At 42.6% G+C, this 25,431-nt stretch overlaps 1 pseudogene; it reads left to right on the top strand.

Annotated features, from left to right (window-relative positions):
• Positions 1–25,431, top strand: part of LOC124040674 — a 148,447-nt pseudogene that overhangs the window by 59,247 nt on the left and 63,769 nt on the right.

Here is a 25,431-nt window from a genome sequence, read left to right as displayed (position 1 = left end):
CTTCTTGCCACTTGTGGCCAAGGCGAGTAAAGCCAGTACGTTCTAAAGGAAATTATATTTATTATATCAGAATGAAATACACTTGTCCTTCATACCATAGGGTTGTATAAAATAAATAAAATAAAAGGCTTGACTGACAATGTCATAGTGGTATCGACTGCAAAGAGGCAAAATCTCTCACTTCGAAAATGTCAGTCATTGAGGAATAATACATCTTCAGACAGCAAACTCAAGCACCACCCTGAAGTACAGTATTGCTGATTATAATATATATTTTTGACAGCCTTATTCTAAAATGCATAATAACAAAGTGAAAACAGGTTTTTATAAATGCTTGCACATTTATTAAAAATAAAAACAGAAATACCTTATTTACGGCCTCCCGGGTGCCGCAGTGGTCTAGGGCACAGCATCGCAGTGCTAGCTGTGCCACCAGAGACTGTGGGTTTGCGCCCCGTCTCTGTAGCAGCTGGCCGTGTCCGTGGGGTGATGCACAAATGGCCTAGCGTCAGCCGAGTTAGGGAGTGTTTGGCCGGTAGGGATATCCTTGTCTCATCGCGCACGATTTATTTACATAAATATTCAGACCCTTTGCTATGAGACTCAAAATTGAGCTCAGGTGCATTCTGTTTCCATTGATCATATTTGAGATGTTTCTACCACTTGATTGGAGTACACCTGTATTAAATTGATTGGACATGATTTGGAAAGTCTACTTAAGGTCCCAAAGTTGTCAGTTCATGTCAGAGCAAAAACCAAGCAATGATTGTCCATAGAGCTCCGAGACAGGATTGTGTCAAGGAAGGGTCACATAAAATGTCTGCAGCATTGAAGGTTCCCAAGAACACAGTGGAATCTTAAAAATGGAAGAAGTTTGGAACCACCAAGACTCTTCCTAGAGCTGGCCGCCTGGCCAAACTGAGCAATCAAAGGGGAGAAGGGCCTTGGTCAGGGAGGTGACCAAGATCCTGTTTGTCCCTCCATTTGTCAAATCTAACTACAATTACATCCTCTTGATTCCTGCTTACAAGAAAAAAACTAAAGCAGAAAGTACCAGTGACTCGCTCAATACAGAAGTGGTCAGATGACGTGGATGATACACTACAGGACTGTTTTGCTAGCACAGACTAGAATATGTGTAACGGATCTCGTTGGTGGTAGAAAAAGTAGACCAAGGCGCAGCATGAAAGTGTTAATGATTTTAATTTAAAAAACACGGAAACAAAATAACAAAATCGAAAACAAAAATGCACAGTTCTGTCAGGCAACAGTATCTAAACAGAAAGCAAGATCCCAGGTGGAAAACAGGCTGCCTAATTATGATTCCCAATCAGAGACAACGATAGGCAGCTGCCTCTGATTGGGAACTACACTCGGCCGAAAACAAAGAAACAGAAAACATAGAATTTCCCACCCGAGTCACATCCTGACCTAACCAAACATAGAGAATAATAAGGATCTCTAAGGTCAGGGCGTGACAATATGTTCCGGGATTCATCCAATAACATTGAGGAATACACCACCTCAGGTATCGGCTACATCGATAAGTGCATCGATGCTGTCATCCCCACAGTGACTGTACGTACATATCCCAACCAGAAGCCATGGATTACAGGCAACATCCGCATCAAGCTAAAGGCTAGAGCTGCCGCTTTCAAGGAGAGGGAGACTAATTTGGACGCTTATAAGAAATCAGACGAACCAACAAACAAGCAAAGTGTCAATACATGTATATTCACATTGTCCTTTTGTCTTTTCTGTGAAATAGTAAGAAAGAAGTTATTGCACTGTAAAAATGTCTCCATTTTTTTTTTTTTTTTAAGGAAAAAACTCTTGACGGGATTATGAAACCAGGTATATTCTCTGAATATTTTTTTTCTCCACGAAACAATCAAAGAAAACAATTGGTGGCATGGAAACAGAAATAATATTATTTAACCCTTGTTTAACATTCTGTATACTCCCCTTGTCCTAAGGGTAAAAAATGACCCGCCTTCACTAAACCCATAAAATAAAGCAGCTTAATTGAATTTTAAACCCCAAATATATTTTGCATGAGAAACAACCTGTCATTCATCACAACCTTTGTGAATATCTGGGTTTTCCCTCTTCACAATGCAGAAAGACTGCATTTAATCTGTGGAAACCAACCATGTTATTTTGCTGTTCTTTGCCAAAAATGTCTCTCTTTCAGCTTGGGGGATTTATTCCCCATCTTCTTCTTCAGATACCTCCTGCTCTTCTAAATCATTGTTCTCTTGTTCCTCCTGGACATCTGAAAAAATCTGTTATACGACCTGTTGGGCACTGAAATGTGCACTCATGGCTTCAGAAAAGAGAGAACTGGGGGGACTGTCATCTGCAGCACCTTTATAGCCTCTTACTGCATTCCCCATTAGGTAACAATGCTTTCAAGAAATGTTTATTTTGTCTGAAATTTTGTCAGAATTGGGGTATGGAGGGGAGATGCTGCACATGCAAAATAAAGTTGTAGTTTTGTCTGAATTCAATCAGTAGCACACAATCTCAATTTCTCATTGTGTGTGTGTGTGTGTGTGTGTGTGTGTGTGTGTGTGTGTGTGTGTGTGTGTGTGTGTGTGTGTGTGTGTGTGTGTGTGTGTGTGTGTGTGTGTGTGTGTGTGTGTGTGTGTGTGTGTGTGTGTGTGTGTGTGTGTGTGTGTGTGTGTGTGTGTGTGGTTTTTGTGGTGTGTAACCTGACCCTTACGACAATACAAGGGTTTAAAAAAAGAAAGTGAGATACTTTAACCTTTGAGTTTCAAAAACATATCTATACAGGCCTCAAACACACATTACAGAAATAAAATAAACACACATTGCCTCTTTTCTGTAGGTTTTTATGTCATTTTTTATTGGTCAAGGTTTTTAAATCATGCATGTCAGTAAGGTGAATATACTGCATAAGACCAGGGCTTTGCACTAATGTGAATTCAGACAATATGCTTAACAGAGGCAGGGGGACCACGGCCATTATAACAGCCTGTATGTCCCCCTACTGAGCACTGCCGTGGACAGCCACGGTAATTAGTCCTCTGTCGTTGAATGGTTTTAGGCTTCTGGAAATCATAAAGTTTGATCATCAATTCAAAGAAATCCATAGCAGGGGAAATGGGAAAAGATGTGAAAATGGGCTCCATATCATAGTAGTACAGAGCCTTCAGAAAGTATTCACACCCTAGACGTATTCCTTCTTTTGTTGTGTTACAGCCTGCATTCAAAATGGATTACAATATTTTTTTCTCACACATTCACACACAATACCCCAAAACCACAAAGTGAAATATTTGCTAATTTAATAAAAATGAAATACAGAAATATCTCATTTACACAAGTATTCACACCCCTGAGTCAATGCTGTTATGCAGGTGAATGAGGACCCAAAAGCGACTTGGCGAAAACAGAGTTTTTAATCCAGTAAAGATACTTTACAAAACAAAAGGCATAATACTACTCGTAAAGACGAGAACAGACTGGAGACTTGATCAAGAACTGCAGGTTGCCTCGGGAAGGCACTTGAACCTAGCAGACTCAGACACCTGCTCACCACGCAGCATCTGAGGGAAACACGACACGACAGGGCAATACATAGACACAGCACGGTGAATATAGACAAGGATCCGACAGGGCAGGATCGGAAAACAAGGAGAGAAATAGGGACTCTAATCAGGGAAAAGGATCGGGAACAGGTGTGGGAAGACTAAATGATTGATTAGGGGAATAGGAACAGCTGGGAGCAGGAACGGAACGATAGAGAGAAGAGAGAGAGGAAGGGAGAGAGAAAAATGGGAACGAACCTAAAAAGACCAGCAGGGGGAAAACGAACAGAAGGAAAAGCAAAATGACAAGATGATATAAGACAAAACATGACAGTACCCCCCCCCACTCACCGAGCGCCTCCTGGCGCTCTCGAGGAGGAACACTGGCGGCAACGGAGGAAATCATAGATCAAACGGTCCAGCACGTCCCGAGAAAGAACCCAACTCCTCTCCTCAGGACCGTAACGAAAAACGATAAAAAGGGAAACTAGGGTACTACTCTAAAAAAAAAATGAGAACTAGGGACCGACTGAGACACAGCAAGGGCAGGAACAAGAACAGGAGAGATGCGATGGCAGGGAACAGACTGAGACCCAGCAAGACCAGGAGCAGAAGCAGAAAAAAAATTACCAGACTTCTGCGCGCAGTCTGAACACGCAGCCACGAAACTGCGCGTGTCACGCTCCTGAGTAGGCCACCAAAACCGCTGGCGAATAGAAGCAAGCGTACCCCGAACGCCGGGATGGCCAGCTAACTTGGCAGAGTGAGCCCACTGAAGAACAGCCAGACGAGTAGAAACAGGAACGAAAAGAAGGTTACTAGGACAAGCGCGCGGCGACGCAGTGTGCGTGAGTGCTTGCTTAACCTGTCTCTCAATTCCCCAGACAGTCAACCCGACAACACGCCCAACAGGAAGGATCCCTCGGGATCGGTAGAAGCCACAGAAGAACTAAAGAGACGGGATAAAGCATGAGGCTTGGTGTTCTTAGTACCCGGGCAATAAGAAATAACGAACTCGAAACGAGCGAAAAACAACGCCCAACGAGCATGACGCGCATTCAGTCGTTTGGCATAACGGATGTACTCAAGGTTCCTTTGGTCAGTCCAAACGACAAAAGGAACGGTCGCCCCTCCAACCACTGTCGCCATCTGCCTAGGGCTAAACGGATGGCGAGCAGTTCGCGGTTAGCCACATCATAGTTACGTTCCGACGGTGACAGGCGATGAGAAAAATACGCACAAGGGTGGACCCCATCGTCAGTATCGGAGCGCTGGGACAGAATGGCTCCCACGCCCACCCCTGACGCGTCAACCTCAACAATAAACTGTTTAGTGACGTCAGGTGCAACAAGGATAGGAGCGGATGCAAAACGCTTCTTAAAGAGATCAGAACAACAATCATACGACCGGTGAGGAGGAAGGGAGTTGGTTCTGGACCGACTGAAGACCGTGCGCAGACCATGATATTCCTCCGGCACTCCTGTCAAATCACCAGGTTCCTCCTGAGAAGAGGGGACAGAACAAACAGGAGAAATAGCAGACATTAAACACTTCACATGACAAGAAACGTTCCAGGAAAGGATAGAATTACTAGACCAATCAAAAGAAGGATTATGACACACTAGCCAGGGATGACCCAAAACAACAGGTGTAAAAGGTGAACAAAAAATCAAAAAAGAAATAGTCTCACTATGGTTACCAGATACAGTGGGGGTTAAAGGTAGTGTTTCACATAATATACTGGGGAGAGGACTACCATCCAAGGCAAACATGACCGTGGGCTCCCCTAACTGTCTGAGAGGAATGTCATGTTCCCGCGCCCAGGCTTCGTCCATAAAACAGCCCTCTGCCCCAGAGTCTATTAATGCACTGCAGGAAGCTGCCGATCCGGTCCAGCGTAGATGGACCGGTAAAGTAGTACATGTACTTGACGGAGAGGACCGTCTAGTAGCGCTTATCAGTCGCCCTCCGCTTACTGATGAGCTCTGGCCTTTAACTGGACATGAAATGACAAAATGACCAGCGGAACCGCAATAGAGACAGAGGCGGTTGGTGATTCTCCGTTCCCTCTCCTTAGTCGAGATGCGAATACCCCCAGCTGCATGGGCTCAACACCTGAGTCAGTGGGGAAAGATGGTAGTGTCGGAGAGAGGGAGACACAGTAAACGCGAGCTCTCTTCTATGAGCTCGGTGACGAAGATCTACCCGTCGTTCAATGCGAATAGCGAGTTCAATCAAAGAATCCACGCTGGATGGAACCTCCCGAGAGAGAATCTCATCCTTAACCTTAGCGTGGAGTCCCTCCAGAAAACGAGCGAGCAACGCCTGCTCGTTCCAGTTACTGGAGGCAGCAAGAGTGCGAAACTCTATAGAGTAATCCGTTATGGATCGATTACCTTGACATAGGGAAGACAGGGACCAGGAAGCTTCTTTCCCAAAAACTGAGCGATCAAAAACCCTTATCATCTCCTCTTTAAAGTTCAGATAATTGTTAGTACACTCAGCGCTTGCCTCCCAGATAGCTGTGCCCCACTGCCGAGCCCGACCAGTAAGGAGTGATATGGCGTAGGCAATCCGAGCTCTCTCTCTTGAGTATGTGTTGGGTTGGAGAGAGAACACGATATCACACTGGGTGAGAAAGGAGCGGCACTCAGTGGGCTGCCCAGAATAACATGGTGGGTTATTAACCCTAGGTTCCGGAGGCTCGGAAGAACCGGAAGTAGCTGGTGACACGAGACGAAGACTCTGATACTGTCCTGAGAGGTGGGAGACCTGAGCGGCCAGGGTTTCAACGGCATGCCGAGCAGCAGACAATTCCTGCTCGTGTCTGCCGAGCATCGCTCTCCCTGGAACTCGAGAGTAGAGTAGAGAGAATCCATAGTCGCTGGGTCCATTCTAGGTCGGATCCTTCTGTTATGCAGGTGAATGAGGACCCAAAAGCGACTTGGCGAAAACAGAGTTTTTAATCCAGTAAAGATACTTTACAAAACAAAAGGCATAATACTACTCGTAAAGACGAGAACAGACTGGAGACTTGATCAAGAACTGCAGGTTGCCTCGGGAAGGCACTTGAACCTAGCAGACTCAGACACCTGCTCACCACGCAGCATCTGAGGGAAACACGACACGACAGGGCAATACATAGACACAGCACGGTGAATATAGACAAGGATCCGACAGGGCAGGAACGGAAAACAAGGAGAGAAATAGGGACTCTAATCAGGGAAAAGGATCGGGAACAGGTGTGGGAAGACTAAATGATTGATTAGGGGAATAGGAACAGCTGGGAGCAGGAACGGAACGATAGAGAGAAGAGAGAGAGGAAGGGGAGAGAGAAAAATGGGAACGAACCTAAAAAGACCAGCAGGGGGGAAAACGAACAGAAGGAAAAGCAAAATGACAAGATGATATAAGACAAAACATGACAAATGCATGTTAGAATCCCCTTTGGCAGCAATTACAGCTGTGCGTCTTTCTTGGTAAGTCTCTAAGAGCTTTGTACACCTGGATTGTACAATATTTGCACATTATTCTTTTTCAAGCTCTGTTGTTGATCATTGCTAGGCAGTCATTTTCAAGTCTTTCCATTGATGTTCATGCCAGTTAAAGTCAAAACTGTCTCTCGGCCAGTCAGAAACATTCACTGTCATCTTGGTAAGCAACTCCAGAGTATATTTGGACTGTTCAGGTTATTGTCCTGCTGAAAGGTGAATTTGTCTCGCAGGGTCTGTTGGAATGCAAACTGAACCAGGTTTTCTTCTAGGATTTTGCCTAAACAACTCCTAAGACCTTGGCGACGACAAGCATACCCATAACATGATGCAGCTACCACCATGCTTGAAAATATGTTTTGTGTTGGATTTGCCCCAAACATAATGCTTTGTATTCAGGACATAAAGTTCATATCTTTGCCACATTATTTGCAGTTTTACTTTAGTGGATGCATGTTTTGGAATATTTTTATTCTGTACAAGCTTTCTTCCTTTCACTCTGTAATTTTGATTATTATTGTGGAGTAACTACAATGTTGTTGATCTATCCTCAGTTTCCTCCTATCACAGGAGAAATCACTATCACTGCTCGACTGAGGGACCTTACAGATAATTCTATGTGTGGGGTACAGAGATGAGGTAGTCATTCAGAATTCACGTTAAACACTATTATGGCCCACAGACTGAGTCAATGCAACTTAGCATGCGACTCCTGAACTTATTTAGACTTGCCGTAACAAAGGGGTTGAATACTTAAACTTATCAAGACATTTCAACTTTTCAAAAATGTCTAAAAACATAATTTCACTTTGATATTATGGGGTATTGTGTGTAGGCCAGTGACACACAATCACAATTTAATACATTTTAAATTCAGGCTGTAATGCAACATTTTGGGGGAAAAGTCAAGGGATGTGAATACTTTCTGAAGGCCCTGTAAATAGCCCAATGATACTACTTCTCCAGTCAAATGAACTCGTGGATACCATTTATATGTCTCTGTGTCTAGTATGGAGGAAGTTAGAGAGAGTTTTGGGAGCCAATGCTAACTAGCATTAGCGCAATGACTGGAAGTCTATCTCTATCTACTAGCATGCCAGTGAACATCCATAGACTTCCAGTCATTGAGCTAACGCTAGTTAGCATTGGCTCGCAACCTAACTAAAAGAAACATTGTATAAACATCTGCACAACTGGAAAGTTTTAGTGTGTTCTGGAAACACACTAAAATATATTTTCTGATGTCCCCACAATGTTCCCACCAGACTGTTCCCACAACCTAATGAAACATTCTGGTAACTTTTAAAAAACAGACAAAATTAGTTCTGGGTACGCTCTTGAAACATCAGGCAAATGTTTTATGCAAACATTGTTTAACCATCAGCATGACTGGACAGTTATTGTGTGATGAGAACATTTGCCGCAACCTAACGAATGTTCTGGGAACTTTCACAGAATCCATTTTAGTTTGCTAGGAAATATTACTGGTACATTGTGTTATTACATTACCTGGAAACTGATCTGTGGGAGTTGTTACAGATGTTGTGCACAACATTTTAATGAATGTTGGGAGAACATTCCAAGGATATTTCAACTGGAAAAAAAATTTACATTTTTTTTTTTTATCAAACATATTGTGTTTTTATTTTGGGGGGGATTATTGTCCTAATGTGAGAGAGAACCCTGACTAGAATTTAATGTGAATCTTACCGGTTTGCTGGGATTAGTCCTGAGATAAATTGACGTCGAAACATATCTTTTGTATAGAAATGTTTTCACGTTTCAAACAATTATGTTTAATTCTTGAAAGAAACATTCCCTCATAACTTGTGTATTTAACCCTCTGTTCCCCCCAAGTTTGTGTGCAATAGAATAGGGGGAAGGGGAGCTGAGTGCAATATAAAAAGACAACATAAAAACAACATATGCTATCCTTTTCCTCAGATAGAGCTGGTCAAAGAGGAGAAGTGTGAGTTCCTGTGCCCTCGTGAGGTCATCATGATGAATGGCTGCGTGGCCGGCCTGTGGTTTTGCCGCACCGAGTAGAAGGAGTGCGGATTGGCTGGAGGACAAGGACTAGATCGTCCTGCTCAAAGTCGATTATATCATCAGCACCATCGGCTCCACGCTGACCGACCCTCAAAGTAAGGTCTGATAGAAGGAGAAATCAGGTCTGATAGAAGGAGACTGATCAAAGATGTCCCCTTCATTGTAATGCCCTTAGAAGTGACTGTTGAAGTGCACTTGTTATCCAAACTTATCATGATCTTACTGTATCAGGATTGACCTGTTAAAACATAGAATAACTGTAACGGCAGATTTCCTCCTCTTTGTCTGAAGAGGAGTAAGGATCGGACCAAGATGCGGCGTGGTAAGTGTTCATGACGATTTTAATAAGAAAAGCACTGAACACTATGAAATACAAAACAATAATGTGAAATAAACCAAACCGAAACAGTACCGTATGGCGACAAACACTCACACGGAAACAAACACCCACAAACCAACATTGAAACCCAGGCTACCTAAATATGGTTCTCAATCAGGGACAACAATAAACAGCTGCCTCTGATTGAGAACCATATCAGGCCAAACACAGAAATAGAAAAAACATAGAAACACAAACATTGACTGCCCACCACAACTCACGCCCTGACCATACTAAATAAAGACAAAACAAAGGAAATAAAGTTCAGAACGTGACAATAACTACGTAAATGGCAGAGAATTGGCAGAATGTTGATTATCAGATTCTACATTATGTTAAGTTACGTTACAATACAGCTCCACCTTATGTGTGGTCTAATCAAGATTTTTCAGTCATGTTCCGGACACCCCTGCACTTAACGGATCATACAGTAACATGACAGGCATTTTATTCAAATCCACAATGAGACCCTTCATTCGGCTGATATCTGTCCCCTGAAGCAGCCATGGTCTTGTAATTGTTAGCTACAGTGTTAATGCCCCAGTAAAGAGCCTGCCAGGACAGGGAACGTATTGATCTCCCTACAATCCATTCACTTTCCTTTCCCTGCCTGGCACATACCTGGAAACACTGTATGAGATTTCCTTCACAAGAATCCATAGAGAAATAGAGCATTCAGAGGCAGCAATTTCTCAATTTTTGGAGGGTCAGTGAATGTACATGCCTTGCTATTGCAGACAGCTTGTGGCTTCTATCAATGTAATTGTCTGCATTATTTCCAATCCCCCATATATGTTTGGGTAAATATGTTTAATACATTTTCCTTCTATATTATTTTCTCCTAACGCTATCATCCCTCCCATAATGGACAACAATACTTAGGCTTATACATACTATACTGAACAAGTGTTGGTCCCATGTTTTATGAGTTGAAATAAAAGTTCCCTGAAATTTTCCATGCGCACAAAAAGCTTATTTATCTCACATTTTTAGCACAAATGTGTTTACATTCCTGTTGTTGAGCATTTCTCCTTTGCTAAGAAATCCATCTACCTGACAGGTGAGGCATATAAAGAAGCTGATTAAACCGCATAATATTTACACAGGTGCACCTTGTTCTGGGGACAATAAAAGGCCACTCTAAAATGCCACAGACAATTGTGCAATTGGCATGCTGACTGCAGGAAAGTCCACAAGTGTTGTTGCCAGAGAATGTAATGTTAATTTCTCTACAATAAGCCGCCTCCAACATCAGAGAATTTGGCAGTACGTCCAACAGGCCTGACAACCGCAGACCAGGTGTAAAAGCGCCAGTCCAGGACCTCCACATCGGGTTCATCTGAGACTAGCAACCCAGACAGCTGATGAAACTGAGGAGTATTTCTGCCTGTAATAAAGCCCTTTTGGCTGGGCCTGGCTCCCAAGTGGTTGGGCCTATGCCCTCCCAGGCCCGCCCATGGATGCGCCCCTGCGCAGTTATGTGAAATCCATAGATTAGGGCCTAGAGAATTTATTTAACTTGCCTGATTTCTTTTGTTTGAACTGTAACTCAGTAAAATCATTGAAATTGTTGCATGTTGCATTTATATTTTTCTATATATACATTTTACGGACACAATATATTTTTAATTAGTTTATTAATATTTTCTTTGTCCCACCCTTGAGCTCCTCTCAACACTTCCCATCTCTGAACACCATCAAGTTTGGATTTCTATTAGCCATATATTTTCCAACTATGCTTTGATGTTTCACAAAAGTCCTGAATCTTTCTGTTCTCATAGTTTCTATAGATTGTAAATTAACAATAAAATGTTTTGCAATTCACCAGCAGTGCTATTTGCAGTGTTAGCTCCAGATAAATGTTGGAATTCTTTAGCTATTCCTGAACCTGCGACTAAAACCAAGATACATATAGAAGTACCAAAACAAGTGATATAACGATCCTGTCTCTTCACATCAAAATCTGTAGAGCTGGGATGGTTGTATCCCCCATATATATAACACTCTATTGGTTTGCAAGAATATTATATAATAATTTAAATTGAAAAACTCAACGTTTTGAATCCGGCGTGGTTTTGTGTATCAGTTTCTAAACCATGTGCAGTGTAATCGGTATGTCAAAAATCTCTTCCCAACTATTTTGCAACCTGTAAGGCTGTAATTCTTTTGTTCTTAAATGAAACTGGTATACTTTTAAATTTAGCACAATTTTCTTTCACCACTTTTGGTCTTTAATGCAGGGCCGACAGGCAAGTTCATTACCTTCTCCCACCTCCACTTGCCTCTTCCATTGTTGCGGTAATGCTGCAATTAGTTGGTTATAATATTGAATAGAGCAGACATGTCCATATATTTCTGTCAGCTGCATGTGTGACATAACTCCACCAGTCCTATGTATGATATCATTTACAAAGATTTTACCGTTTTTAAAACGTTTTTTAAAATGAATTCGTATATTTGAGTTTAACCATAATATTTGTTGTAATATTTGTTGTGTCTTTTCTGGTGGATTAAACTGGATAGCAACCAACCTTCTAAGGTTTGTTTTAAAAATAGTGATATTTGGATAATGTAATCTGAATAAAGGGAAAGAAGCCATTCTTGAACATGGGGTGAGTCGTTCTTACTAATCTACTAGAGAACCAGTTCGCATTTAAGTATAGTTTTTGTGTGACGGAAGCCTTTAGTGAGAGGTCTAATGCTTTAATATTTAATAACTGTCTCCACTCTCCACTTCTGTGAGTTTCAACACAGGATCAGGGTCAAATAAGAGGAATAATTTATTTATTTATTTTTATTTCACCTTTATTTAACCAGGTAGGCTAGTTGAGAACAAGTTCTCATTTGCAACTGCGACCTGGCCAAGATAAAGCATAGCAGTGTGAACAGACAACACAGAGTTAGTTACACATGGAGTAAACAATTAACAAGTCAATAACACAGTAGAAAAAAAAGGGGGAGTCTATATACAATGTGTGCAAAAGGCATGAGGTAGGCGAATAATTACAATTTTGCAGATTAACACTGGAGTGATAAATGAAAGAGAAAGGATAGATAGTGGCAGATAGTAGATAAATACCCCTCTATTCTTACCTACAGTTGAAGTCGCTTAGGTTGGAGTCATTAAAACTAGTTTTTCAACCACTCCACAAATGTCTTGTTAATTAACAAATGATAGTTTTGGCAAGTCGGTTAGGACATCTACTTTGTGCATGACACAAGTCATTTTTCCAACAATTGTTTACAGATTATTTCCCTTATCACTGTATCACAATTCCAGTGGGTCAGAAGTTTACCTACACTAAGATGACTGTGCCTTTAAACAGCCTGGAAAATTCCAGAAAATGCTATCATGGCTTTGGAAGCATCTGATAGATCAATTGACATTATTTTAGTCAATTGGAGGTGTACCTGTGGATGTATTTCAAGGCCAACCTTCAAACTCAGTGCCTTTTTGCTTGACATCATGGGAAAATTAAAAGAAATCAGCCAAGACCTCAGAAAAAAAAATGGTATACCTTCACAAGTCTGGTTCATCCTTGGGAGAAATTACCAAACGCCTGAAGGTTCACGTTCATCTGTACAAACAATAGTACGCAAGTATAAACACCATGGGACCATGCAGCCGTCATACCGCTCAGGAAGGAGACACGTTCTGTCTCCTAGAGATGAACGTACTTTGGTGCGAAAAGTGCAAATCAATCCCAGAACAACAGCAAAGGACCTTGTGAAGATGCTGGAGGAAACAGGTACAAAAGTATCTATATCCACAGTAAAATGAGTCCTATATCGACATAACCCGAAAGGCTGTTCAGCAAGGAAGAAGCCAGTGCTCCAAAACCGCCGTAAAAAAGCCAGACTACAATTTGCAACTGCATAATGGGGACAAGATTATACTTTCCTTAGAAATGTCCTCTGGTCTGATGAAACAAAAATAGAACTGTTTGGCCATAATGACCATCGTTATGTTTGGAGGAAAAATGGGGAGGCTTGCAAGCCGAGAACACCATCCCAACCGTGATGCACAGGGGTGGCAGCATCATGTTGTGGGGGTGCTTTGCTGCAGGAGGGACTGGTGCACTGCAACATCTCAAGACATCAGTCAGGAAGTTAAAGCTTGGTCGCAAATGGGTCTTCCAAATGGACAATGACCCCAAGCATTCTTCCAAAGTTGTGGCAAAATGCCTAAAGGACAACAAAGTCAAGGTATTGGAGTGGCCATCACAAACCCTGACCTCAATCCCATAGAAAATGTGTGGGCAGCACTGAAAAAGCATGTGGGATCAAGGAGGCCTACAAACATGACTCAGTTACACCAGCTCTGTCAAGAAGAATGGGACAAAATTCACTCAATATATTGTGGGAAGCTTGTGGAAGGCTACCCAAAACGTTTTACCCAAGTTAAACAATTTAAAGGCAATGCTACCAAATACTAATTGAGTGTATGTACATTTCTGACCCACTGGGAATGTGAAGAAAGAAAGAAAAGCTGAATGAAATTGTTCTCTCTACTATTATTCCGACATTTCACATTCTTAAAATAAAGTGGTGATCCTAACTGACCTAAGACAGGGAATTCTTACTACGATTAAATGTCAGGAATTGTGGAAAACCTGAGTTTAAATGTATTTGGTTAAGGTGTATGTAAACTTCTGACTTCAACTGTAGCTAGTAGCTGTACAGCATGAATCACCCATTGACTTCAGCAGCTTACAGAGGAGACAGCCAGGGACAGTAGTTGGGTAGAAAAAGGCTGAGATCGCCAGAAAATAGGCCCTGCAGTCTGCAGGGGGTGTGGCACTGTGTTTCAAGAACATTATTAGATGATGATGCAACAGGCAGACGACCGGTCCTTTTTACTGCTGAGGCGGCCATCATCGTGACAATGAAGCATTTTCTCTCTGTGTTCGCTGTCGCTCATAAAGATAAATGGACATTCCAGGAAAGTGTGTGTTTCATAAGAGTAGATTCATCTTAAATAGACTGGTCAACTATTGTGTTTGTGTTTGTGTGTGAGTGTGCATGCCTCCATCCATGTCTGTATGTCTACGTGCATGCGTGACTGAGGCCCATATGACAGCATGGATTCCTCTCACTAATGGAGCTCAGCAATCAGCATCTGCCAGTGGAGTTTTCTCCAGAGAGATAGAGATAGAGTGGGGGTCTGTGGAAGAAGTGATGTTATTTAAGGAGATCTCAGGAATCTCTAAGACATGTCACACTTCACAGTCTTCCCCACAGTAAGTGTGTGTGTGTGTGTGTGTGTGTGTGTGTGTGTGTGTGTGTGTGTGTGTGTGTGTGTGTGTGTGTGTGTGTGTGTGTGTGTGTGTGTGTGTGTGTGTGTGTGTGTGTGTGTGTGTGTGTGTGTGTGTGTGTGTGTGTGTGTGTGTGTGTGTGTGTCAGGCAGTGAGAGAAGCTGTGTGCTCCTGCGGTTATAGGAGGACAATTCTGAGAGAAAAGACAAACGCAGCAGGGCTCAGTGGTATCACTAAGGTCTGGGGTTCTTTGAGAGGATATGGCAGAGACCGCAGTAACAAGTATATCTAGTATACCCCTATGTAATGTCTTATACGGTACAACAATGCATTGTTCTGCTCCTGTATTACAATAACACAACCTCAGTCTGCTGACCTCTCTGTCTATTGTAATAATGTGCGGCAGGGTAGCCTAGTGGTTTGAGTGTTGGACTAGTAACCGGAATGTTGCAAGTTCAAATCCCCGAGCTGACAAGGTACAAATCTGTTGTTCTGCCCCTGAAAAGTTAACCCACTGTTCCTAGGCCGTCATTGAAAATAAGAATTTGTTCTTAACTGACTTGCCTAGTAAAATAAAATGTCATATTAACCATGTTTATTATGTCTTGTTGTGAACAATCCAGAAGGCCATGGTTCCCATCAAGCTGAACCACTGGGGCACCCTGAGACCATGCAGATCAGTGAGCCCTGGGTTTTCGCCGGCGAAGACATTGCAGACTTGGCAAGCAGGCCTCCTGGCACATCCACCAGTACCTCCATGTAACCTCTGAATCAGACATCCATGTCATCAGCGACTGCCATGCTCAGGGGCAGAATGACAGATTTTTACCTTATCAGCTCGAGGATTTGATCCAGCAACCTTTCAGGCTACCTGCCGCCCCAAAAGTTGTCCCAGCATGGCTCAAACAATCGACAATTCATGGTCTTTCAATTTTGAATATAATTGGTTGAATTGAGCAAGTAAGTGCTAAGCTGCTGATGATGTTGATGTTGATGATGATGATAATGCATTCATAAAGCACATTGTAACTACATATCACTCCATAGCCAGACAGTGGAAAGTACAACTGCACCGCCTCTGTTCATCTGTACCATTGACACAGTGGACATCAGTGTGAAGATGTGTGGCATCACATTCACAAACCACTTCAGCCTGGCCAGCACTCCCCCACCACTAGCACGGCCATGATCCACAGCGCTTGCTATCAGGGATGGGACAAACGGAGAGAGACACACAAATGCCTGCACACGCGCACATACGCACACACCGACGCCTTTGATATTGCTGTTAAGCTTAGATACAGTAATGTGCTTGTGTGTGTGTGTGTGTGTGTGTGTGTGTGTGTGTGTGTGTGTGTGTGTGTGTGTGTGTGTGTGTGTGTGTGTGTGTGTGTGTGTGTGTGTGTGTGTGTGTGTGTGTGTGTGTGTGTGTGTGTGTGTGTGTGTGTGTGTGTGTGTGTGTGTGTGTGCATGCATACAGCGGTGCGTGCGAGCATGTGTGTAAATGGTTTAGGGTGTTACAGCAACGTTGAGTATCTCCCTTCTGAACAGACTGTTCCGTGTCTCTGTGTCCTGTCTTTGAGCCTCTCTAACCTTGGCCAAGTCTTTGATAAGTCATAACGCGGGACATTAAAGCAGCCCCCATCCACAGACAACTGGCATTAATAAAGCCCTGATAACTCATAAAGGAAAGCAATAAAGCACTCCCCACATGCACATACACTCCCCGGTAATTAGCTTCATTCAGGTGGCAGAGACTCCAGCTAAACCAACACACTCCCACTAGAACAAGATGCATATGCCTTGTTAGCAATGTAACATTTGCTCTTGACAGGAGGATGGGAAAAGGAGAGAGAGAAGAGAGAGAGCGAAAGCCATGAGTTGTTTATTGAGCTTCAACAGAAAATCTTTGTTTTAATTTACTTTCTAATTCTGGTGATGGGGAAATGAATCAGAAACATCTGTTTGCTCTGTTCATTCTCACTGGCAGTCCTTGATTAGAGGATAACAGGAAGGAGCTGTGTAAGGCATCGCTATAAGAACAAGTAGGGTAGTGCATCCGGTTTAGAGGATAACAGGAAGAAGCTGTGTAAGGCATCGCTATAAGAACAAGTAGGGTAGTGCATCCGGTTTGACGTGATGAAGTTTAGCCAACATCAAGTTAAAGTTTTCTTTGTTCAACTGCGGTGTAGAAATTATTCTCCCGTATAAAATTGGATGGAAATATGTAACTAGACGGTTGAGAATTTGTTAGAGTATTTGGCAAGGCCAAAATGTGCCCCTCTTTCTTTCCCATTTTCTGAACAGACCGGTTTTAAAAAATCAATTATGTCTAATTGGTGGAAGTCGCGCCAAGCTTTCAAATGAAATTAAGAAATTGGTTTCTGCCTGAAAAGTAATAAATAAGCACATTAATCTATTAATCTGAGTGACAGTTTTTCGAGAAACCCACTCCAGGAAGATGGTCCAACAACTAAGAGGAATTCATTAGGACTTTGGATTTATAAGTGTTTAATATACAGTATATACAGTACCAGTCAAAAGTTTGGACACACCTACTCATTCAAGGGTTTTTCTTAATTTTTAATATGTTTTACATTGCAGAATAATAATGAAGACATCAAAACTATGAAATAACACATATGTAATCATGAAGTAAACAAAAAACATGTTAATAAAATATAGATATATTCTAGATTTCAGATTCTTCAAAGTAGCCACCCTTTGCCTTGATGACAGCTTTGCACACTCTCGGCATTCTCTCAACAACTTCATGAGGTAGTCACCTGGAATGCATTTCAATTAACAGGTGTGCCTTGTTACAAGTTAATTAGTGGAATTTCTTTCCTTTTTAATGTGTTTGAGCCAATCAGTTGTGTTTGACAAGGGTGGTGTACAGAAGATAGCCCTTTTTGGTAAAAGACCAAGTCCATATTATGGAAAAACAGCTCAGTTAAAGTAAAGAGAAATGACAGTCCATCATTACTTTAAGACATGAAGGTCAGTCAATATGGAACATTTCAAGAACTTTGAAAGTTTCTTCAGGTGCAGTTGCAAAAACCATCAAGCGCTATGATGAAACTGGCTCTCATGAGGACCCCCAAAGGAAAGGAAGACCCAGAGTTACTTCTGCTGCATAGCATAAGTTCATTAGAGTTACCAGCCTCAGAAATTGTAGCCCAAATAAATGCATCACAGAATTGAAGTAACAGACACATCTCAAAATCAACTATTCAGAGGAGACTGCGTGAATCAGGCCTTCATGTTTGAATTGGTGCAAAGAAACCACTACTAAAGGACACCAATAAGAAGAAGAGACTTGCTTGGGCCAAGACACACAAGCAGTGGACATTAAACCAGTGGAAATCTGTCCTTTGGTCTGATGAGTCCAAATTTGAGATTTTTGTTTCAACTGCCGTGTCTTTGTGAGACACAGAGTAGGTGAACGGATTATCTCCACATGTGTGATTCTCACGTGAAGCATGGAGGAGGAGGTGTGATGTTGTGGGGGTCCTTTGCTGGTGACACTGTCAGTAATTTATTTTGAATTCAAGGCACACTTAACCAACATGTCTACCACAGCATTCTGCAGCAATAAGACCAATTGAGATGGTTTGGGATGAGATGGACGGCAGAGCGAAGAAAAAAATATTATTAAAACAAAACAAAAAAATCAGCAAACAAGTGCTCAGCATATGTGGAAACTCCTTCAAGGCTATTGGAAAAGCATTCCATGTGAAGCTGGTTGAGAGAATGCCAAGAGTGTGCAAAGCTGTCATCAAGGCAAAGGGTGGCTACTTTGAAGAGTATAAAATATAAAATATATCTTGATTTGTTTAACACTTTTTTGGTTAATACATGATTTCGTATGTGTTATTTCATAGTTTTGATGTCTTCACTATTATTCTACAATGTAGAAAATAGTAAAAATAAAGAAAACCCTTGAATGAGTAGGTGTGTCCAAACCTTTGACTGGTACTGTATATTTAATACATATATTTGATATCCAGAGTGCTTATTACAGTTACAACTAGCCTGCCTCCATCCCTTTAAACACTTTTTAAAACTCCAGTCTGGGGATAGTTCACCCTCAAATCAAATCAATGTTTTTCGGGCAGTTTTTTATCACAAATGTGGTCTTAAAAGTCAAGATGAGTCGACATTCCAAGGCATTTGCTGTGTAGATCCTGCTGTGCCTTAGTACCTAACTAACCTGTAAATGTCCTTTAGCATTGGAAACACCCTAATCACATTAAACTTACAGATGTATTGTCAACATATACAAATACATTAAAACACGTTGGACTTGGTTTTCAAGTCTCTTTATGTTGTTTTGGCAAGAGTCAACCACTCAGTGACTCTTGCCACATATACAGTAGCATTGTGTCAGTTATTCTCACTCCCTACCACTCTTGCAACTGGTCTCCTGCTTACCAGCAGCGTGCCTTGTTATTCCCCAGTATCTCCTGCTTACCAGCAACGTGCCTTGTTATTCCCCAGTATCTCTTGCTTACCAACAACGTGCCTTGTTATTCCCCAGTATCTCCTGCTTACCAGCAACATGCCTTGCTATTCCCCAGTATCTCTTGCTTACCAGCAACATGCCTTGCTATTCCCCAGTATCTCCTGCTTACCAGCAACATGCCTTGCTATTCCCCAGTATCTCCTGCTTACCAGCAACTTGCCTTGTTATTCCCCAGTATCTCCTGCTTGCCAGCAATGTGCCTTGTTATTCCCCAGTATCTCCTGCTTACCAGCAACGTGCCTTGTTATTCCCCAGTATCTCCTGCTTACCAGCAACATGCCTTGCTATTCCCCAGTATCTCCTGCTTACCAGCAACATGCCTTGTTATTCCCCAGTATCTCCTGCTTACCAGCAACATGCCTTGCTATTCCCCAGTATCTCCTGTTTACCAGCAACATGCCTTGTTATTCCCCAGTATCTCCTGCTTACCAGCAACATGCCTTGCTATTCCCCAGTATCTCCTGCTTACCAGCAACATGCCTTGTTATTCCCCAGTATCTCCTGCTTACCAGCAACATGCCTTGTTATTCCCCAGTATCTCCTGCTTACCAGCAACATGCCTTGCTATTCCCCAGTATCTCCTGCTTACCAGCAACATGCCTTGCTATTCCCCAGTATCTCCTGCTTACCAGCAACGTGCCTTGTTATTCCCCAGTATCTCTTGCTTACCAGCAACATGCCTTGCTATTCCCCAGTATCTCCTGCTTACCAGCAACATGCCTTGCTATTCCCCAGTATCTCCTGCTTACCAGCAACTTGCCTTGTTATTCCCCAGTATCTCCTGCTTGCCAGCAACGTGCCTTGTTATTCCCCAGTATCTCCTGCTTACCAGCAACATGCCTTGCTATTCCCCAGTATCTCCTGCTTACCAGCAACATGCCTTGTTATTCCCCAGTATCTCCTGCTTACCAGCAACATGCCTTGCTATTCCCCAGTATCTCCTGCTTACCAGCAACATGCCTTGTTATTCCCCAGTATCTCCTGCTTACCAGCAACATGCCTTGCTGTTCCCCAGTATCTCCTGTTTACCAGCAACATGCCTTGTTATTCCCCAGTATCTCCTGCTTACCAGCAACATGCCTTGCTATTCCCCAGTATCTCCTGCTTACCAGCAGTGCAGCAGCTCATTCCCAGCTCATATCGCAGTAAACAGAAGTCATATTGCTCTCTATTGTGTGCTTTGTGTGTCAAATTATTGCACTGAGCCTCTCCTGTCTCTCTCCCCAAGAAGGATAAAGAAGAACCTCAGTGTCAACAGCGCTCCTCTCTGCCGTCATTATACCCTGAACATGAGGGACTTTTTAATATCCTGTTCTCCCCTCGCCGCCAAGCTCTACCCCGATCACAACGCCCCAGCCGCTTCTCGTCGATAGCATTCAGGGCACACAGTGCGATTGTCACAGTGGATATGGAAATATCCCAATGCAGAGCGTGCCCGGAATAGCTAATTGCCGTAAGGCACTATACAGTGGAGGCCTTTACGCTTAAACTTGCAGGCGGCACTTCCATTAATTATAATTAATGAACTACATTGCATATGTAAATGCTTTTTTCCCTCTGATGAGGGTTGCTTCTACCAGGGGATGTTAATGAAGGACATTGGGATGAGATCAGAGCCCCTGGTAAACCTGTTGGTAAACCCTGTGTCTCAACCTCGTCTCCTTCAGCGACTGACATGACAGTCAGCAGTGACATGACGGTCCCAGGTAGATTAGTTCCAGCCGGTGATTAATGTGATGAGATCTGATGAGACGGTCCCAGGTAGATTAGTTACAGCTGGTGATTCATGTGATGAGTTGGGATGAGACGGTCCCAGGTAGATTAGTTCCATCTGGTGATTAATATGATGAGATCTGATGAGACTGTCCCAGGTAGATTAGTTCCAGCTGGTGATTAATGTGATGAGATGTGATAAGACGGTCCCAGGTAGATTAGTTCCATCTGGTGATTAATGTGATAAGATGTGATGAGACGGTCCCAAGTAGATTAGCTGGGTCTGTATAGATCTGTATATGCATGGCTGGTGGAGCTGCTAAAACACACTGAGATCTGCAGAGGAGATCCATGATGGATCGGACCCTCAGGGCCCAATTAGCCTGTGTGTGTGTGTGTGTGTGTGTGTGTGTGTGTGTGTGTGTGTGTGTGTGTGTGTGTGTGTGTGTGTGTGTGTGTGTGTGTGTGTGTGTGTGTGTGTGTGTGTGTGTGTGTGTGTGTGTGTGTGTGTGTGTGTGTGTGTGTGTGTGTGTGTGTGTGTGTGATACTTACTGTTTACTGGACCATCACGCCACCCAAGGAGGGGTGCCTTGGCTTTCATCCAGAAGGTCTCACTAATCAAACTGAACTGGAGTCATGTGTGGCTTTCATCAACAGCATAAACAAGACAGATAATGAATCATATTTTCTTTTGTTTCATGTGCGGGTGACTGGAGTACATGCAACATCCTTCTCACCAAGCAAATCACACACAAAAACACACACACACTCACTCTGTGCACTACACAACTCTCCCCTGAAATAAAGGACTGCAGCAGTAAAGTCAGAAGTGTTTGTTTAGAACATGGGCTTACTGAAGACATTCAGTAACTAAATACTCCCTCACACACGTGCAACAGGATAATGCAACAGGATAATGCACACTCACACACATAAAGAATCAACCTAAATGATCACAAGTAAGGATTAAGACGTTTACTCCAAACATTAACATTCCTAAAAGGCCATTTTGTAAATCCTAGTGCTTTGTGCTACATTGCCTCGTCCACCATTCTCCCCTCCATGCCTATGGGCTGTCATTACAGCGCAATTACGCTAGACGATCATTGGCATTTCATATTGGTGCCGTCAGACTGTCAACAGTGGTCAAAACCGGTGAAATGGGATGGGAAGGATGTTCCAGGCCATGAAACAGATGTGTATCCCCTACAGTTACATTATATTTAATCAGGCAAATCAACAAGGTGCCATTTCTGCCACACTGAGCTATAAGTGAAAATGGCCATAGGCTGGCAAGGACCCAGAGTATATATCACAGAGCCTGAGCTGTCAAAGCAGTCAGTACTGCAAAGATCAGAGAGATGTCAGCTAATTGCCTACTAATTACACAGTAAATTGTCTAATTAAGCTAGATGGTTAATTAAGGGTAGGCCTAGAATAGCAGGCAGTGGTTGGTGGATGGGTTCATTCTCCTTGTTGGGTCTCTTTGGGTGGCTGCTAGATGGAATAGCTGGGAAACTGACACTGATAGGCATAAAAGACGGGAGTAAGTGTGAGATGCAATGGAGAGGCAGAGGATGACAGGACTGAGGTAGATGAATAGATAATAATTGTTGTTTGCATTCGAGTTTGATTTTGCAGGAAAAAAGTGTTTTTTTCGGCCCGCCTATGTCTAAGCAGTAATAATAATATTTTTTGAGATGGGAAAAACCTTTCAGTGTTTTCTCAAATGACTAAACCAGATATAAAGTATGTAGAAATGATAATGGACTTATAAATCTTTGAGAACTAACATTCACCATGTCACGATCGTTTGTAGAAACGGACCAAGGTGCAGCGAATGTTGAGCTCCACATAATATTTATTTATAGTGAAACTTAGCAAAAACAATAAACTAACAACGAACCGTGACTACAGAGGTGCTACATACACCTACTCAAAATACAATATCCCACAAACACAGGTGGGAACAAACACTACTTAAAATATGATCCCCAATTAGAGACAACGATTACCAGCTGCCTCTAATTGGGAATCATACAAATCACCATCATAGAAACAGGAAAACTAGAACACCCACATAGAAAAAATAAACTAGAGTAACCCCCCAGTCACACACTGACCTACTCCACCTTAGAAAATAAGGACCCTCTATGGTCAGGATATGACACACCAATATAAAAGCTAGACAGTCAGGGATAATCTAAAATTCCCAAAATGATGCATTCAGGAGAATTTCTGTCATGGCATGGGGCTCACACTGATTTTGTTATAATGTTTGAGTCACTGAGATAGCATAAACCATGGTAAATTGTGTAGAATACCAGAAAACAGCTAAACAAAAAGACTACGGCCAACAAGAGGGCCTCTAAAAATGTCCATGGTTACGCCCCCGCCACGCTCACCACTTAAACCCCATCTTGATTCAGAAAAAACACTGGCATTAACCAATGATATGAGATACTGGATGTAGATCTCATATGAGTTGCTACGAACAACAAGGGCTTGTCACACAGGCCGCACTCAGAACGTAGTAATAGTGGCTTAACTCCAAGTTCTGCACTTTGTGTGACATTTTACTTATTTGTCATAGTTGGCATGAACTCCCTCCCATTCTATGTTGCTAATTTGGGAATAAGCACATACTTTACGCTATGCCAGGATTGGCATCCCTGCCTAGTAGACAGATACAAATATCTTCCTCTCTTTCTCAAACCAATATGTATTCGTCGTACACCGTTTCCAGCAGGTATAAAAAGTGCAGTGAAGTGCTTATGTGCTAGCTCCCTCAACAATGCATTACATCAGTCGATAACAATAATAACAATAAAAAGAGTCAAGTCAAAAATAACAAGTGGTAGAAGTAATGAAAGAGGAAGTAATAATGGAAAGGGAAAGGGTGATACCTAGTCAGTTGTCCAACTGAATGTATTCAACTGTGGTTCTGCCCCTGAACAAGGCAGTTAACCCACTGTTCTTAACTGGTTAAATAAAGGGTAAATAAATCAAAAATATTTTTTAAATGTGTCTTCTGCATTTAACCCTACCCCTCTGAATCAGAGAGCTGTGGGGGGGCTGCCTTAATCTACATCCTTGTCTTCGGTGCCCGCGGAACAGCGGTCTGTATTACACTGGATTTACAAGTATAAAGTGAGTAGTGACTTGGTCACGCAGTGGAATACATAGTATACAGTAGAACAACAGCGTTTTGTGTGTGTGTGTGTGTGTGGTACCCTGCTCCACAAGGGGGCTAAAGGAGGCTTAGCCCCTCAGTTGAAACTTGTGCCCTGTCAAATTTAGTTTTATGTCCCTATATAAAAAAATTAAATGATTGAGTGGCAGGTTGATGCCTCCCAAAAAATATGTGTCTCCGCTGTGCTGTGTCAGCACGATGGACAAAAGCGTGCAGCGGTGTGTGTAGGGGGGCTATGGAAAGCCACTGGGGCGGTTAGGTATGACTCCTTTGGGTTTCAATAAAAAGCAGCAACAAAATGCTTCTCATCTCTGTGCTAGGCTAGGCTAACACTAACAGCATGATGCTGCCACCACAATGCTTCACCATAGGGATAGTGTCTGGTTTCCTCCAGATGTGACGCTTGACATTCAGGCCAAAGAGTTCAATCTTGATTTCATCATACCAAAGAATCTTGTTTCTCATGGTCTGAGAGTCTTTAGGTGCCTTTTGGAAAGTTCCAATTGGGCTGCCATGTGCCTTTTACTGAGGGGTGGCTTCCGCCTGGCCACTCTACCATAAGGGCCTGATTGGTGGAGTGCTGCAGGGATGGTTGTCCTTCTGGAAGGTTCTCCCATCTCCACAGAGGACTTCTAGAGCTCTGTCAGAGTGACCATCGGGTTCTTGGTCACCTCCCCGACCAAGGCCCTTCTCCCCTGATTGCTCAGTTTGGCCAGGCAGCCAGCTCTAGAAAGAGTCTTGGTGGTTCCAAACTTCTTCTTCTTTGATGGAGGCAATTGTGTTTCTTGGAGCCTTAAATGTTGCAGATTTTTTTTGGTACCCTTACCCAGATCTTTGCCTTGATCCAATCCTGTCTCGGAGCTCTACGGGCAATTTCTTCGATCTCATGGATTGGTTTTTGATCTGACATGCTCTGTCAACTGTGGGACATTATATAGACAGGTGTGGGCCTTTCCAAATGCTGTCCAATCAATTGAATTTACCACAGGTGGAATCCAATCAAGTTGTAGAAACATCTGAATGATGATCAATGGAAAGAGGATGCACCTGAGCTCAATTTCAAGTCTCATAGCAAAGGGTCTGAATACTTATGTAAAAAGGTATTTCTGTTTTCACTTTGTCATGATGGGGTATTGTGTGTACATTGATGAGGAAAACAATTAATTTAATCATTTTTAGAATAAGGATATAAAGTAACAAAATGTAGAAAAGTCAAGGGGTCTGAATACTTTCCGGATGCACTGTACATAGGGCAGCAGTCTCTAGGGTGCA

Source organism: Oncorhynchus gorbuscha, linkage group LG08 (genome assembly GCF_021184085.1).
Source record: "Oncorhynchus gorbuscha isolate QuinsamMale2020 ecotype Even-year linkage group LG08, OgorEven_v1.0, whole genome shotgun sequence".
Taxonomy (NCBI): domain Eukaryota; kingdom Metazoa; phylum Chordata; class Actinopteri; order Salmoniformes; family Salmonidae; genus Oncorhynchus; species Oncorhynchus gorbuscha.
The sequence above is the reverse complement of the archived record's forward strand: the minus strand, read 5'-3'. Positions and strand labels throughout refer to the sequence as shown.